Genomic DNA, 19,595 nt, shown 5'->3' with positions numbered 1-19,595 from the left:
AACCAACCAGCTCTTCAACCCTCATATTATCTGTATCATGAAGTTCCACTACAAGAAAGTAGGCCTTTAGCCTCAATTTTTTAGCCTCGGTTCAAAAAAATGAGGCTAAATGTGGTTTTTAGTCTTAGTTGTAAAGGAACTGAGGTTAAAAATTCATTTTTTGCCTCGGTTGGTGAGAAACTGAGGCTAAAAGTCTGTCCTTTTGCCTCAGTTGGTGAGCAACTGAGACTAAAAGTCTACCCTTTCACCTCGGTTGTTAAGAACTGAGGCCAAAAGTCTGCCCTTTTGCCTCGGTTGGTGAGCAACTGAGGCTAAAAGTTTGCCATTTTTTGCCTCGGTTGGTGAGAAATTGAGGCCAAAAGTCTACTCTTTTACCTCGGTTGGTGGGCAATTGAGGCCAAAAATTTGCCCTTTTGCCTTGGTTGGTGAGCAACTAAGGCCAAAAGTCTGCCATTTTACCTCGGTTGGTGAGAAACTGAGGCCAAAAGTTGCCCTTTTGCCTCAATTGTGAGCAACTGAAGCCAAATGTCTGCCCTTTTGCCTCAGTTGTGAGCAACTGAAGCCAAAAGTCTATAAGTGGCCCCAAGGAGTTTTTAACGGTGGGCGTCATTGTCCCCACTGTTTCTGTGGTGTGATCCACTTGAGCTTTCGATCTGGCTCATTATTTGACTCATGTCCTAAAATCATCTCACCAAATAGATGGACGGTGTGGATACAACTAACACACCATGGTAGGGCCCACAGAACTTGGTGACGTCACTTTAAACTTGTTGTTGAAGCCGTCAGTAGTTAAACCGCGTTAGTGGGTTTGGCGGCCAGGCATCTCTCTCCATCTCGCTTCCCCCTCTCTCATTATAAATAATCCCTTCAAATGAATTAGGGCAATCTCCCTCCCTCTACCTCGCTCTCTTTGCGAGAGAAAAAGAAGAAGAGATTTTTCATTTTTGCTCGGTAAGCTCTTGTCTCCATCTCTTGAATCTCTTTCTTCATGCTATTTATGTGTTTCTGCCATCTTTCCTTTCCGATTTGGTGTTTTTTTATCGTTTTCTAGCAATCTTTGCGGAGTTGTGTGGAATTTCTAACCTGGAATCTGATTTTGTCAGTTGATCTTCTGATTAATTTCTTGATTGATCATAAGAGTTGTAGGTTTGTAATTTTTAGGGTTTTTTATTTATTTTTTTATTTATTTTTATTTTTATTTTTTTTATTGAATCTTTCTGATTTGTTGATGTGATTGATCTGAAAAATGCTTGAAATTGTTTCATGCATGTATTTACGCGTGCGTGCAGTTGCTGCAAGAAACAAAAGAAAAATGCGATATGAGTTGTGCGCGGCAAGGATGATGGATTTTAGAACTGTGTGACTTTTAACTCAAAGTAATTTCATGAAAAGATTATTCGTACCACCGTCAATTCGATTCTATAGGGCCCTGTTTAGTCGTCAATTGGATTCTATGGCGGTAGTGTGGAGTACCTGGCGGGAACGCCCTTGTTTAGCCTCAATCCAAAAATCAGGTTGATTCAGCATTCAGTTCAGCTTCCTTATAAAATTTATAACTCAAAACCTCTAAATTCACGTGGTATGGCCCACCTATGCTTTGTAATGAGATTGAAGCATTGAAAGCTATTTCAAATAAAGGTGATAGCTTCCGCGTTGCTATAGTAGAGGTAGTGCATTTCTAAACTAGAAATTGAGGGCTATAATGTCTTGATTTTAGATATATTTTGTGCTATTGTTAAGGTATTAAAAAACTGTTACGTAACAGCTGTAATTAGCATTTATGTATTGGTAACAGTGGGACCTATTACATGATACCAGGCTGTTACACCCGATCAGGAAAATATGGCTATTATGGGCCTGTAATGGACTGATGCAAATCCGTAACAGAATGATACAGGACCATAACTGGCTGATGTGGGCTGATACATTTTTTCTCTTAAAAATTGGAGTGTTATAGGGCCATAATGGCCATTACAGGGTCTGTAATGGCCATTACAGCCCATATTATAATGGATTAATGGTCATATGGCTGGCCATTTCCGTTATCGAATACCTCGGTTATTATACTCTTATGTGGATATTTTTCTTCAATGAAATTTATGGTTGCAGGTTAGTACGGGAAACAACCAAGGGTGTTTCAGGTTTCTCGAGATGGCTAGGGACTTACTCACCATCAGTGAGTGCGGGCACTTCTCATAGACACTCCAAATTACTGATAATGAGAATTTCTTTTTACTGTAGCCATTCGGTTCCTCGCTGTAGATATAATAATCCAACATCTCTTATTCTATAAAGACGCAGATATAGAAGTTATTTTTGATGTTTTAACTTTTAATTGTCTTTCATCATTTCATTCCTTGTCTTATGTTTTGTATACTTTGCTTGGTATTGCTTCCATTATTATTATTATTATTATTATTATTATTATTATTATTATTTTCAGTTGGGTGCGGCAGAATTTCTTCAGAAACCTCTAACTGAAGACAAACTAAGAAACATATGGCAGCGCGTGGTTCATAAGGCGGGCTTAATTTTCAGGTGTGTCTCACATGAACTAAGAATAATAAGGACACGTTTGGATGCACAATCTAATTGAATTGAAACCCAATAAAGTTGAAATAACCAAATCACAATTCAAGTTAGACATGGAAGGAATGCAACTGCAATGTGATCATTTCCTCCCTCTTGAACAAACAATTGCAATTCATTTCAATAGTGCATAAAAACGCAACCTAGATGCTGCATTTTCAGTCATTTTGATTCCTTGAGAAACACAATTGTATTAGCATTAATTAAAAGTGGAAGGATTTCTGAACTCACTAGGCCCTGAACAGGCCTTCAATGCAGGAGGAACCGTTCCTAGGTCATTGAAACCTGTAAAAGAAACTGTGGTATCCATGCTTCAGCTTAAATCAGAAACAGCTAAGGCTGAAAATCAAAACCTGTCAGAAGCAGAGAATTCAGCACTTGCCCATGAACATGGCCATGAGGTATGATGACTGCCGTGTCTCTGGATACACCTGATCAACTCCCTTTTTGATTCCTAGTCTGTTGTTGACTGAGAGGTGGCAAAACTAATCTACTATTTTGTTTGATCTCGATCATAAAAACCTGTGTAAAGCTGAAATAGCAGCCCCTATTCAACTTTTACCTGATTCAATCAGGAACAAAGTTTCTTGGCATATTTGCTACTAATGTATTCTGCCACTGCTCTCTCTCTCTTTTTTCTTTTCTTTTTTCTTTCTTTCTTTTCTTTCTTTCTTATATATATATATATATAGAGTAAATTCTTAATGTAGTTTGTTTTCCATTCAGCATTGATTTCTTTCAGGGATTGGCACTATTGATTTGTGCATTGCAGGCCCTTTATCTGAATTGTCCAGAGCTTAACGACCTGAATCTCAATTCATGTACAAACTTGCATCCAGGTAGTTACTAAATGTTCTACTTGTAGGTAGCTGACATGGAGACTCAGTGTTAAACACTACAAACCTTGAGAATCCAAATGCAAACATCTCTGTATGAGTTATATGTTATTGTCAAAACTCAGAAGATACAATCATCTCCATAGCCTTGTCCTAGCCATTTGTTGCGTGCTGTGAGATTATACATGTGTACATATAGAAAAAAATGTTTCTAGTTAAATAGGAATTTGCCTAGAACTACGTAGTTAGAATGTGGATGGTGCTTGTAAATGAACAAGACCATGAACTTAGATTTTACCCTACCAGCTATTTCAATGTGTTTAGCACAGATGTGCAGCTTATGCCCGGGATGGGTATTGTTTGAAAAAAACAAAGTTCTTTATACATAGATTGGAGGTGGGTGGGGGAAACATTTAGTATGTAAAATTATAATTAGGTTCATTTGAAGCATAATCCTTCTTTCAAATTTGAGGCCTTGCTCTGTTCTGGTTCTTCAAGTTTGCATTACTGCATCACCTTCTTCTCCTTCTTCTTCTTCTTTTTAAATTTTTTATACACATTTAAACCAAATCTGTTGACTACAAAGAAACTTTCTTAGTTCACTGATTATGTTACATACTTAGATTTCATTTCGTTCACATTTGCAACAGGCTCTTGCAAAGACATTAACTGTGGATGAGCTTTTTTATATGAAAGAGCAATTTGCACTATTGGAGCCAAATAAGAATATATGGGTGCATCTCACTAGAAAACATAACAATGGTTAGTTTCTTTTGTAATATCTAGATTTCTTACTGGGCATGTTTACTGTTGGTTGTTAAGCTACAATGCTTAGTTACTTCTGTTGATGATTACTATTGAATATTTTGGCCAGGCATTGGTTAAAAATGCAACAGATGCTATGAAGGAATCCCGCATTCATGATTTTCTTGCTTTGGAATCTATTTTACTATTGACTCTATAGTTATTCTTCAATTTCAAATGGTTCTGTATGTTTTATAACCTTTTACCAATACTCCTTTCTTCTATGACAGTTGAATGCTCTTCAATATAGAAAGATGGACTTTCACACCAGCAGCGCTTTATGGTCAGCTAACAAACACGTCACACACAAATGAGAGAGAGAGGATCCATTCCAGTGTAAAGAAGAATCATTAGCACCTGATGAAAGGGCGCCGTTCTTTGAAGCGGACATGGTCCTTGATGTTGTCTCCTTCCAACTTGAGGCTGGCCCACCACACCAAATCGTCTTCCACCTTTAGAGAACCCCCACCAACAGCGGTGGTAGAAGCAGCAGCATTGTCACGGGGAACTTGAAGAGGAAGATTATTCAGCTTCAGACATCCACTTGCTCTCAGTTTCTCCAATGCCGGCAAGCACACCTCACCACAAATACTCTCCAGCTTAGGTAGCTCCCACAGACACATTGTACGTAGTCGTTGGAGTGAGCCTTTAGCTACCCCTCGAAACACCACGTCCAGTCTATTGTAGAATTTGATATGGAGAGTTTCCAGGCTTTCTAAGCATATAGCTGAGCAGAAGACGACCACGAGTCTCGGGCAACACTCCAGATATATGTGCAATTCCCAAAAAAACACAACCAAGGAAAAATTCTCTCAATGAAGCCAGCAGCAGCGGCATCAGCAGCAATGACAGAAATCCTGGATGTACAGCAGTAACAGCAATGGCAGTTTGTTTGTTTTGAAAACTTTAAATATACGATTAATTATTTTGTTGGTATTGTGCTAATTGTGTTAAATGGGTGAAACATGCACAGTTTCAATCATTGGTTGATTATAATATTGTTAGCTTTTGTTGATAGAAACTAGATTTAGCCTCGGTTATTGATAAATGATGTTAAAAATTGAATTTAGCCTCAGTCGATGCCAACGAAGGCTAAATCTATCTTTAGTCTCAGTTTTGCCTCAATTACCTAAACTGAGACTACAACTCCCGTGGTTAAAGGCTTGAGCCTCGGTTGTTGAGAACCGAGGTTAAAAATGGATTTAGTTTCAATTGGAGGCAACTGAGGCTAAAATTTGGATTTAGTCTCAGTTGGAAACAATGGAGGCTAAAATCTTGATTTAACCTCATTTGGAGAAAACTGAAGCTAAAAAGGTTATTTTAGCCTCACTTGAAGAACCGAGGCTATAAAAGTCATTTTAGCCTCGGTTGCTAAAACTGAGGCTAAAGCCTTTAGCCACGAGGGTTTCAACCTCAGTTTGGATAATTGAGGCAAAACTAAGGCTAAAGACTTTAGCCTCAATTTTTAACCTTTTTAGCCATAGTTTTGAACCGAGGCTAAAGCTCCCTTTTCTTGTAGTGTTCCTGAATGACAATGACCTTAGAATTGAACCTATTAGGCAATGAGCATAGTATCTTTGCACATACTTTGCTTTCTGGGATACTATCACCAAGACCTCACATAGAGTTGACTATGTCATTTAACTTAGTATAAAAGTCCATGAAAGTTTCACTTTCTTTCATATGTATCTCCTCAAACCGAGTAGTGAGGATTTGAAGTTTATGTTTCTTGACAATAGTCGTATCCTCATGTGTCATTTCTAGAATGTCCCAGGCTTGCTTTGCAATACCACAAGATATAATTCTTTTGAATTCATCTGGTGATAGTGTGCAAGTGATTGCAGTTAAAGCTTTTGCATTTACACTACTCTCATTTTCCTGAAGTATGGTCTAAGAAAAATAAGGTATAACTCTAATAGATTTAGTTCCATCAGTGCCTAAAACTTTAGATGTGACTGGGTTCCATTTGGTCACTATGGCTTGCCACACGCTCTCATCTATAGACCTTAAAAAGATCCTCATTCTGGCTTTCCAATAAGCATAATTGGAGCCATCAAAAGGTAGAGGCCTAGTGATTGAGAGGCTATAAAAATTTGACATCTTATAAGCTCAGATTGGTTAGCTCAGGAAATGAATCCAAAATAAAAAGAGCTATTAGGCTCTGATACCACTTGAAAAGGCCGAGCAATATGTCCTAGAGGGGGGGGGGGGGGGGGGGGGTGAAAATTACAATGCCAAATTAAAAAATAAATACGAAATTGAAAGAAAAATAGCATAATCGAATAATAAAGAAGCACATGTAAATAGCAACATCAACTGTGCTAGTCTTGAGAGGTTGATACAAACTTAGTTCTAAGGACAACCTAACACCAAAAACCAAAGGCTTATAGCAGGACAACCTTACCAGAATGTTTGTAAGTATCAAAAACCTAAACTAATAAAGAGGCAAAGGAACTAACAAAGGAAATAAACTAAGTTATTAAAACATTTCCACAAGTGCATAAAATAAATTACACCATTCACCACAAATGCTTAAAATAAATTACAACATTCACATTTAATCATCCATCACAACTCCAAGAATTATAGTGGTTCGTTTGTGTGTACACAAATTGTTAGAAAACAGCCACACAACTACTCCACTCCTAATATCCACTCCCTCGGGATATTAGCGTTCACTATGAAAAAGGTTTTCCAAGGTTCACCTTAAAACCTTCACATTTGTGTCTTTGATTGGGCTTACACAATTATAAAAACCCCACTCTCTGAGATTTTCTGGATTACCTCAGACAAAACCAAATAGAGATATTTCTCGCACAGCCTCAAAAATTGAAAAGGATATACAAATTGTAAATGATACTTATCTGGAAATTCTCATTTTGAAGAAGCCCAGTAGAACTGATTCGATGTAGATGAAGTTGTTCAATGTCCAGTCTCACGGATGAAAAGGTTCTAGTTCTAAATAATTTTTTTAATTAAATCAACCTAGGCTAGCTTGATTTGATTTTGATCTCATGAAAGGGGAAAAAAAATTCCTTTTTAATGTAAGATTAGAATAAAGATCACAAAATCAAATTACAAAAGCTAATTAAAGAGAATCTAAAATGAGCATAATATAGCTTAACAAATTCACAAACTTATCTCTCAAAGTGGTATCTTGATTTTGCTTTTATGAATGAATAAACTCTGAAATTCATGCTTTATTTATAAGTGAAAATACTGCTCACTCAACTGGTCTAAGCGTCGGTTCGACTAGTCGAAGGACCAACAAAATTTTAAATTTTCTGGCGCGATAAGATAAAGTTGTTACTCGATTGGTTGAGTGGCGTGCTCGACTTGTCAAGCACTTCACTCGATTGGTCGAGTGGGACCAGATACTGTTGCTGGACTTTGAGTCGAGCTTGCTCGACTGGTCGAGCACTATTAATGCAACTTGCTGAGAGTCCAATAGAAAATTTTAAAAATTCATAATAAACCTTGGACTGGTCGAGAAAACTCTTAGATTGGTTGAGCCTGTACTTGTACTAGTCGAACAAGGACTAAGACTAGTCGAGAAAAAGACCTATAAACTTATGAAATGACCCACATACAATATATAATGAATATGACACAACCTATGGTCAATCTAAGGTCATCCATACCTGTTTGTGAGTTAGAATAATCGAACCATCATTTTCTTTAGAACCTTGAATACTTGTGATACATGAAGCTTGGGTTCGATCTCTTAAACTTAAGCTTGAGTTATGCTTGAGTTCTTGAGTCTTTAGCATATCGTATTTGAACTTCAAACTTGAACTTGAGTTCTTGAGTCTTTAGCGAACTATATTTGAACTTCAACAAACTTCACTTCAACTTGAATATATAGGCACGTTTGACGAAGATGCAGACAACTTTAAAATGCATGAACCTAATCACTTCAACTCAAAGCATGATACAAATTCTACAAGATTTGGCACAATAAAATTTAACAACACTTTAGGTGCTAGAATTACACAATAGCATTTACATGGACTTATGCTCTGACGCATGCCAACACAATCGCAGTATATCCACCAGAAACCTTAGTCGATTAGCCATCTTTTTATCATAAGCATCAATATAGCGTCAAGCATCCCATACATTTATACTTTGCACCCTACACTTGATCATTTTGAACGTATGCTTTGCGGCTTACCAACATAGTCAGATCCTACCCATAACAAATTTTGATCGATCAATCACCACCATTATTGCATCGCACTACATTTTTTGCACGCAAGAACTACCCTTATTCCTAAAAATTTGTTAGATCTTATGAAGTAAAGACAGTATATATGTATGGGCAGAGTGGGTACCTAATACCTTTCCTCTTTATAACTGCAGTACCTTACTTGGAATCTTTGGAATGTAAACTTATGAGTCATCTTAGGGTTAAGGATCTTCAGGTCCTCGATGTCTAGCATCTCTACGGGGTCTAACCAACTGTAGAATCATAACAATTGGTTATTGGCGACTCTAGTCAAATATCAAACCCTCTTACCCCCTTAACGAAATCCCTCGAGTGAGGCAACTAGTGGAAAGAAGATAGTCGAACTCTCGTCCCTCGGGAAATCCGTCCTCCAGGGTTCATAGAAAGGTGTTGATATAACGTACATCTTGGTGGACCATACCGACGTAGGCCACCTTGCTGAGTACCATGGCCAACCATACATGTATACAGGGACTCCACACTAGTGAACCCCACACACATTAACGAAACACAAAAGGAAGAAAGAAAGAGGAGGAAAGAGGAGGAGATGAGGGGATGTAGGCTCACCTCAAATGAATGTACGACTGGATGATGATGAGTGGTCCACTCCCTTTAGGTTTGATTGTGGGCCACACCCTAGCCCCACTCTCTCTCTCTCTTAAAATTTTAAAAATTTCTAACTGTAACAAAAGTATAAGAGTAAAAGTGGCACTACTTTTTTATAGAGAATCTGAACTGAGGTGGCAAGATGATGTAGTAAATTTAGGTCTTATTGGAGCTAAAAGTGAGATGGAAAATGGTGTATGTTGTGGGTAGTGAATAGATGAGGTGGATGGTGTTAAGAATGCATTGGCCAGGGTGGATTAGATCTAGGCATGCATTAGATAGTGGATGGATAAAGATTGTGGGTTGTAAGTGATGCATGGTAGATGATGAAGTGAGGTGTTTCAATTGGTTGTTTGAAGTGAGGTAACATAAAACAAGGCATGCATTGGATGCATGTGTAGGATGAGGTGGCTATGGGCCATGATTAGTTTCTAAGGCATGGAGAGATGACTAATGATGAATTTTGGGGTAGAACGCCATTTTTGTTTCATAGTGCATTATCTTATATATGCTAGCTCTTCATTTGTCATGTAGTACTTGTCATATCTTGTCATAATTCATATATTGTAGAAAGTGTGTTTTAGGCCCACATGGGCACAAGTCCAATGGGCTAGCATAATAATGGTTGCATGTGTTACAAGATATGCAATTTGGGTTTGCATGCAACGGGTCGTATCTCACTAACGAGGCATCATATTGATGCATAGTTTTCACTATTTCAACGTAGGGACAACACAGCCGACATGACAGGGGTTTTAAAGGCATCTGACACAAATTACTTGGGTTCGGTTGCTAGGTACACAAGGGTGCTACATACAATCAATCAACAGTGTAGATAAGGGCATGTGTGTGCCCAGGTCATGTTTTTATGGATTGTGGTCCCACAACATTTGATTGCTAAGGCATTAATTTCTTGGAACCATTTCCCCAATAATTTAGAAATCTCTATATTCGACTTGTCATTAACTATATTTCCAAATGATTTATGGTAATTCCACGCCAAAATAATGATCATCGGACGATCATTAAGTTTTTGAAAGAAAATATCTTATCTAGGTTCGGAACTCCTTGAGCCATCGTTAGTGATAGAAGATCTCACTTTTGTAATAGGCCATTTAAATGTTAATGAAGAAATATAGTATTACGCATAAAGTGAGCACCCCCTATTACACACAGACGAGCGGTCAAGCTGAAATATCAAATAGGGAGATTAAATAAATCTTAGGGAGAACAGTGAACCCGGACCACAATGATTTGTTACTTAGACTACTTAATGTGTTGTGGGCTTATCATACGGCCTATAAAACCCCTATTAGTATGTCACCCTATAAACTTATTTGTGGGAAGGCTTGTCACTTACCTGTGGAGTTAGAGCATGAGGTATATTGGGGTGTAAAGACTTTCAATTTTAATATCAACAAAGGTAGCTCACTATGAAAATTTTAATTAAATGAACTTGAAGAAATCTAGAATAAGGCTTACGAGAACTATCGGATATACAAGGACAGGATGGAGGTGTTCCATGACAAAAACATCCTTTGAAAAAATTTTAAACCAGATCAAAAAGTCATTCTATATAATTCAAGACTTCATCTTTTCCCCAAAAATTGAGATCTTGTTGGATTATCCCCTTTATGGTCAAAATGATTTATCCTCATAAGGCTGTCGAGATAGAGAATCCGGTGAATGACAACATTTTTAAAGTGAGCAGTTAATGCCTTGAGACATTTGTTGAGAATTGTGATTAAGAGAAAATATCCACTCCTCTAAAAAATCTTGTTTACCAGGACTGGCCTTCTAGTCTAATGAAGGTCCCTCTCCGTATTTACTATTTTCCAAAGGTTAGGTTAGAGTAGTATAGGTTTTCTTTTGTTAGTTTGTTTTTGTTTGTTTGGTAACTTGGAAACCCCTCTTAGTGAATGGAAAATTTATACAATTAATTTGATCATTCTCGGGTACTTTCTCTCACTCACTCCTCTTTTCTTTTATTATCTCATGTTATAATGCATTGCATATCATTTTACATTGAGGACAATGTAGATTTTAAGTTAGGTAGTGAGATTCGGTGGAATTATCAACATCTTTATAGTTTTTAAGAATTTTTTTTTTTAAAATTCTTATACTTCAAAACCCTCTTTAAACATTGATTTTTTATGTACTTGAGTGTGTTTAAGAATGGGATGATGTGATACAAAGTAATTTTTAAAATGTGAGGCCCATATCCTAGCCCGTACTATTCCGTGGGCTTCCGCGATCCTCCCAGATGAATTTCGGTGATCCATAATCTGTTATCGGCAGTTGCGCGCAACCTTGAGTCGTGTCCCATAGATTTGAGTCGGCTTAATCCGAGACTTGAACCATTGCGATCGCACCATCGCCGCGCTTCCAACGTCGCGTCTTGCATACCGATCTGAAAACCTGGTAGGGAGATGTGGACCCGCGTTCAGTTCGAGAAAAACACTGCACGTTGCAATTTTCAAGAGAATCTCTACCCTAAATGTCACATCAATCCATCAATTAAAGTCTAAGTACACAACCTTACCTAGCCATCCCTTTTTCACCAACAAGGCATGTCACCCATTCCTCTTTCACCCAATAGTCAACAAGTACCTTACCTCTCATGTCACTCCACCACCCCTCTCTCCCATCACTCCACCTCACCACTCCTCTCTCTCTCTCTCTCACACATTTTTCTTCATTTTCAAGCAAAATTCATAAGACTCCAACGTCCAAGCAAGCTACATGGATAGAGCTTGTGTGGCCCACCTTCCTACCTCCTATCTCCACCATCCAATGATCATCTCCACCGTTAGAAAGCATCCCTCGGAGCTCTAGGATGCACTGATGGAAGAAGAGGTCCAAGTAGATCAAAGGTGGGTGTTCATTATCTCGATTTTGATGATTTGAGGGCCCACATGTGGTGGGACCCATCTTAATGTAGGCATTGTATAGGGAGGGCCTATAGTGGCGGGGTCCCTCCCCTTCACACGTTTCTTCCTCTTTCTTTCTCTCTCTTTCTTTCATTTTTTTATGTTGATGTTAAGGTGTGTGGCCCACCTGGTGTGTGTGTGTGTGTGTGATGGCCCACCTTGGTGGATGATCCACACGTTGTCCAAATGGTGGGATCTGCCGTGATGGATGCACTGTATTCATGCTCTCCAGGCACCTTGGCGTCGTGCGATAGGCCTGGATGAAGGGAAACTACAAATATCAACTTATCCCAACTCCAATGGGCCACCACGTGGACCCACCTTGCTATGTGTGCTGGACGCACAGTGGTGTGTGTGTCCCACATCCACCGCACCCATCCATTTTGGCCAGCTCCACGGCCCACCTTTATGACGGTCATCCTGACTGTCCATCAGCAGTAGCTGCTAGACTGTGTGTAGTAAAATAATAATAATAATAATTATTATTATTATTATTGTTATTATTATTATTATTATTATATATGTAGAATATATATCTGCTAGTGGGCCCTACGTGGGACCCACCTCTTTGAACCGACTGGCTGTACGTCACCAGCTGTGGGCCCATCATGCAGTATGTGTTTTATCCCAGTTGTCCATCCGTTTGGACAGTGGTGGGTGAATCCACCGTGGTTTATGTATTTTATCCCCTTTTCCTATCCATTTTCTGGGTGTAAGACCCACCTCACACGTGCTACACGTGTGAGGGTGGGGCCCACCTTGAGTCATGTATGATGTAGATGTTTTAAATCTACACCGTCCAGCTATTCACTGCGGTGCTGACGGTCAGCAAGTTCTGTGGTCCCACGGCTACACAGCAGTATGTAGCTGCTGTGGTATTGACGTCAGCAATTGTTGTGGGCCCATGCAGCTCTCAGACGTCAACAAGTGTGGGCCTGATCACAAGGTGTGTGTTATATCAACACCGTCCATCTATTTCTCCATACCATTGTATAGCCTGGGTGAGAAGATCCAGACCTCAGGTGGACCACACAGCAGGCAACATTGGAGATGATGACGTCCATGGTTGAACCCGCTTTTGTAGGTACCCTCTGATATGTGTGTTTTACTTGAGACCATCCATCCATTGGATATGGACCCCACCATGGCAGCGTGTGGGGTCCACCTTGTATGATGTATGTGTTAATCTATACTGTCCATCTAGTGATGAAAGGATCGAGAATCCCATTGACATGATTCTTTTCTTTAGTCGGGTGCTTGCATGGGCTCATATGGTTGGCTCTGATTTTCAGCTGAGGTGGGCCACACGTGTGGACCCACCTCTTATGTATGTATACAACCGTCTGTCGGGGGGGGGGGGGGGTGTGGCCCATCACACACGTGTTGGTGGGGCCACCTTGATGTATTTATTAGATCTGTTCCATCCAGAAGATCTGGACGGTGGCCACACGGTTGATGTATTTATTCTCTACCCACATGATTTATGGGTTTAATGCGGATCGTCCATCCACCAGCTTTCCAGCTGCTGGATTGATGTCAACTAAGTTCTGTGGGCCACCACGTTTTATGTGAAATCCAGACCGTTCACGTGGACCCATGATGAATGTAACGACCTTGGAATTTTCTGTGCTAATCTTTCCTTAAGTAGTTGTTTTGGGGTAATTAGCGCTTTACTCGATTGCTTGTGAAATTCGCATCAATCACTTTAAATTGTATCTGCATGGCTCTAATCGTGTAGATTAGTGAGCGCTACGTTACTCTGAAACCTGGGATCCATCGCTAAATCCAGTTGTTCTGGAAAATTTTTGGAAGATCTGGATCGGACCTAGACCGCGCGTCGAAAGTCCGTTGGCGATGATCTTAGGCTGTTGCGGTCACCGAGTTGGGCTTGACCATCTCCTCGAAAATCAAGTCCATCTGATGTTCTGGGTCGATTTGCTTGAGCTCGGAGTGAAGAGTGTAAGAACGGTTGGAATTTATTAAGTTTTTATGAAATCTGAGTCGTGTCGCTTGCGCGACGATTTTAAGCTATCTGACCGTTGGATTCTGACCCAATTTCGCCCTCTGATCAGGATAGTTGGCCCAGGCATATCCTAGTGCTTGTGAACCTGATCGAGTTTCCGTGACCGTTGAATTGAGTGTGGTCCGCCACGGCTGATCTGAAGAGCCGGTCGGTATGAAAACTCAGCTTGACCTAGATCCATGGTCAAGGAGCTTAAGTCCGACCTTTCGTGGTTATAGGCCCACCAGAAGTGCTTCGTTGGATCGAGAAAAGCGTGCTTTGGTTATAACCTAAGTATACCTTGACCCTGGGGTTATTTCCATCATTCTAAGGACTATTTATAGTCCTTAAACCCTAGCTCTCTTTTCCATACGATTTTCTCTAACCCTAGCTTGGAAAGAGAGTGGAAAAGAGAGAGAAAGTGAGAGAGATAAGTTGGTGAATCATCTTGGATTCTTCTTGTTCTTCTTCATCTTTGAATCTTCGCTTTGAATCGTTCTTCTGACGATTCTGAGTTCCTTTTGGGGTAAGTTAACCTAACCCTAACCTGTGTTAGAGCTTAGATTAGTTTTGGAGTTGTTGTATCTCATTTCTATCTTTATTTTAGGGTATTCTAGCACCGTTGACGAAGCTAACTCGTCTAAATCAGTTCGGTGGTTCTTTCTTCGCTTAAGGTGCGGACTTTAAGTGTATAGGTTATGGTTTTCAAGGCTTTCAATCCCAGTTAGTGATTTATTCTTGTTATGGATGAGATTTCACATGCCAAATGTTATGTTTACATTGCTTTCCTGATATGCATGTGCTATATTGAGATTTGTGTATTCTAAGTGTATTTATAAAGTACCGTATACGTATAAAATACGCACCTGTGTTTGCCATGATTATTTGCCATGTATGTATGCTAGATGCATGTATGACGACTCCTTGGTAAAAGGAATTGTCTAAGTGCATGTATTCCAACATACGCCATGTATGTTGTTCCATGTACGCTAAGTGTTTGTAGAAATGCATGAATGATCTAAGTGTAACTTATTACACGAATTGTGGGCGTTGAGAAGTGATTCTCAATACTCCTATGGATGCGCATGATTTCCTTTATGCAGTTACATTCCAAGTTATTTAAATTCAAGCATCTCTTATGCTTACATTTATGTTAAGTTGATATTCTTCAGATGCGTATGTACCATGATTTGAGTTGCTGTTCCATTACTGTTTTACATTCCATATGAGTATCTGTAGTAGTGTAAGGTGTTTGGGACTATGCCTTAGTCCAGGAAATCGGTAATTGACCCTATTTTCGTGGTTGAGATTGCTTTCGCCACGTAGGACGTGTTAGACGAGCCTGAGCCGTATTAGAGTTGGCGGCAGTGGTTTGGCCACGCGGAGTGTTTGCGCACTCTATGTCGTTCAATTCAACGTGCGCTCGTGTTAGTCGAGTTCGTCAAATAACCCGATTGTCCGATGTATGTTTACCATGTATGGACGCTATTGCTTGAATCTAGGGTACCGAACTTACCAGTGACATCCTATTAACTATGGTACTTGATTCGCTAAGACTCATGAGCCGGACATGGTGGTATGGGACACCGTGGTCGAGCTGTCGGCCTACGCTGGGGTGACGAGCCTCCTCGTAGTGACCAGTGAGCAACTAAACTCGTGAGCCAATTATGGTGGTATGGGACACTATATTCGTGCTGTCGGCCTACATTGATTGGTGACGAGCCCTTTGCAGTGACCTCGAGCATACCTGGATACCGCAAGGAGGTGACGAGCCGATCTGTGGTAGGAAGGGCATGAAAGGCGTGCATTGATTGGTGATGAGCCCTTTGCTACGACCTCAAACGTATGATCGTATGAGATATCTAGGATTGACGACCCTAGTATGGATTACTGTTTGGATGATGATATGAGGAAGGTATCTTAGCTTCCCAATCCTGCTGTGTGAAATGGACTAATAACAACTTGGTAATTATATCCATGCACTGCATTTGCATGTGCTTTGTAGATGTGGCGCACTTTGAGGCGATGTCATGCGTAACGTAAGATACAGACGCTGAGGGTGTACGCGTGAGGGCACGCATCATACCGCATTCATACTTGCATTAACAAGAGTACTTAGGATTTATTTAATTGTCCTGCTTTATCATTACTGTTTGATTGAACTGATAACATGTTAACCAGTGCCTTATTGTTCCACTGAGTTGATCACTCACTCCCACGTTTCTGGGGCGGTGTTAAACACCCACCAGACTTTGTCTTAGGCCCTGATGTTGCAGATGTGGATGCGACGTCTGAGGCAAGCGGGAGCTGGATGACGACGAGGCTGCCTTCTCCTATATGCAGTTTTCAGACGGGTTCTAGCGAGCCTCGGTCTGATGCGTGGGATCTCTGGAATTATTTTGGGAACTGAAATGATGTAATTTGATATTTATAATTTTGTTAAATAACACTTTCATACGATCTGGCATGTATATGTAATTCAGGGATTTACACTTGTACACATATTTTACTATAAGTCTTCCGCATGCTTTATTCACTTATCCCTGAATCATATCTGTGTTTTTGGCTTAATCTATTCCATGTTTTGTGCACTAATACAGTCAACATACATTCATTATTAAATATGTTGCATAAGTGATGTTTTGGAACTCGGGAGCTGAGTTATGCTCGACCCCCGAATTTCAGGGCGTTACAATGAATGTGTCTTACATCCAGGCGTCGTTGGTGCTCTTCAAATAAATAAAATATATATGCATTATAATATATAATACTATATGGTGGACCCTATGTGGGACCCACCTATGTACGAAGGGGATGGACTGGTGTACATTTACACCAGCTATATGATTGCTAGAATGACGTCAGTTATGATATATGGGTTATATTCCAACCGTCCCATGGTGGGACGCACCCTGATGTATACACACCATCCAACCGTTTTGAGGTGTGGCCCACCCCACACGTGTGATACGTGTAGGGGATGGAACCCCCCTTGCTGTTTGTATTCTCTATCCTCACCACCCATATGGTTTGAACGGTGGGATGGCACTGTGGTGTATGGACCAAATCCACATCATCCGTCCTGAACGGTGCAGTGCGGGACCCACCACGACGTATTTATTTCAAATCCACACCATTCGTCCGGAATAGTGCAGTGCAGGACCCACCAGGACGTATTTATTTCAAATCCACATCGTTCACTGGATTGAGATGGTGGGATGCCAGCTAGATGTATGTGTTTTAAATACAGTCGTCTATCTGTCTAGGGTGGTGTGGAAACCCGCCATGATGTATGTATTCACCACGCCGCCCATCAATATGTGGGACACACCTTGATGAATGTGTTTCAACCACGTTATCCATCTATTTTGTTAAACCTAGGGCTGCTCCATTAGCCCACTTGATATATATGAGGCCCATTGGTGCGGCCCGTAGATGCGATCCACTTGATGTATTTGATGGCCCATGGGTGAGGCCCGATGTGATGTATGTGTGGCCATTTCGTTGCATATGAATCCCTTATGTGGGCCACTCCTTGGGAGCAATGTTGGTTAGATGTCCACATTGATGGGCAATGATGGTTAGATGTTCACATTGTGACCTTCCCTTAGGCTTTGTCAGGTCCATTCTCATCGATTCTGATTATCGATTGGTTTCGATTGTCGTGATCGATTGTCGATTTTGATTGACGTGACCGATTTGCCGATTCTGATTATCGATCGATTTCGATTGTCATGACTGATTGCCGATTTCAATTGACATGACCGATTTGTCGATTCTGATTATCGATCGATTTCGATTATCATGACCGATTGCCGATTCCGATCGACGTGACCGATTTACCGATTCTGATTATCGATTGATTTCGATTGTCATGATCGATTACCGATTTCGATTGACGTGACCAATTTGTCGATTCTGATTATTGATCGATTTCGATTGTCATGACCGATTGCTGATTTCGATTGACATGACCGATTTGTCGATTCTGATTATCGATCGATTCCAATTGTCATGACCGATTGCCGATTCCGATCGACGTGACCGATTTGCCGATTCTGATTATCGATTGATTTCGATTGTCGTGACCGATTGTCATTTTTGATTGACGTGATCGATTTGCCGATTCTGATTATCGATTTATTTCGATTGTCATGACCGATTGCTGATTCCGATTGATGTGATCGATTTATCGATTCTGATCATCGATCGATTCCGATTATCATGACCGATTGCCGATTCTGAATATCGATTGATTCCGATTGTCATGACCGATTGTCGATTCCGATTGACGTGACCGATTTACCGATTCTAATTTATCGAGGCCGATTGTATAGGCCGATCCCGATTGTCGAGACCGAGTGTCGAGGCCGATTACGAGTGTCGATTTCGATTGCCGAAGCTGATTGTCGAGGCCTATATGATGTATATGCGACCCGTAGTTAAGGCCCATGGTGATGTATTTGAGGCTCACGAGCAAGGCCCATTGTGATGTATTTGAGGCCCATGGGCAAGGCCCATTGTGATGTATTCGTGGCGTATGGGTAAGGCCCATTGTGATATGTATTAGGCCCATGATGCATGACCCATTTGATGTATTCGAGACCCATGTATAGGGCCCACATGTCATGTATTTGAGGCCCATGAGCAGGGCCCACCTGTTGTGTATATGTGGCCCTTGAGTGAGGCCCACTATGTTGTATATCAGGCCTTTGTGTGAGGTCGTGGGCCCATTATATGTTTGGATCTATGTGGGCCATTCCTAGGGGGCAATGTTGGTTAAATGTCCACATTGTCGAGGTCGATTGTCGATGCCAGTTGTTGATACCGATTATAAGTATGTGACAGCATAGCATCATCATACATGCCCATATGCATCATCTGCATATTTGTTATGAGATGTGGTTGACCATTGCATATGTCGTTGGGCAGATTGTTATGAGACTCCCTGATAGGCGGAGGTTATCTCACATGAGTGCACGGTATGCGCTGGATTGATGCATGACTGTATTGTATGACTCATGCATCTTGCATTGTGTGCCTTAGTGACATCAGGGTCGTAGCCTCCACAGGCATATCTGGATAGCCAGATGGGACACCGAAAATATTTAGTTCTAGCATACGGGCGTCATAGATGTCCTTGGGTGAAAATCCTTAAACCTCCGAGGGCAGGAGACGCCCCAACATCGAGACCGAGTGGATACATGAGCGCCCGAGTGCCGAATACCAGGAGGCCGCCTCTCCCACTGTGTCGTGGTCGGTTGTGAGGGGGTATGGCCTTACCCGCCAGAGGGTAGGGGCAATACTAGGCTAAGTTTGACTAGCTCGTGAATGGGTCCACTATCGACGTGCCGGATAGGTATTGGCAGACTATTGGCCAGGCGGATAGTGAGGTTTCTTACGCTCACTTGGACTATGCGGCTGGGAGAGCGGCAGTGCCATTTGGAGTGTACTAAACCCCGGTGATGATCCCAGAGATGAACTGTACTAATATGTAGATTTAGTGAGCAAGAGTTGCATACTCATTCATGCATTCATTCATTCACTATCCACTCGGGTTGGTGGTGCGCAACTATTTGTTACGTGTGCCTTTGCAATGG

The sequence above is a fragment of the Magnolia sinica genome, chromosome 9 (assembly GCF_029962835.1).
Source record: "Magnolia sinica isolate HGM2019 chromosome 9, MsV1, whole genome shotgun sequence".
NCBI lineage: Eukaryota > Viridiplantae > Streptophyta > Magnoliopsida > Magnoliales > Magnoliaceae > Magnolia > Magnolia sinica.
Note: the sequence above shows the minus strand (reverse complement) of the source record.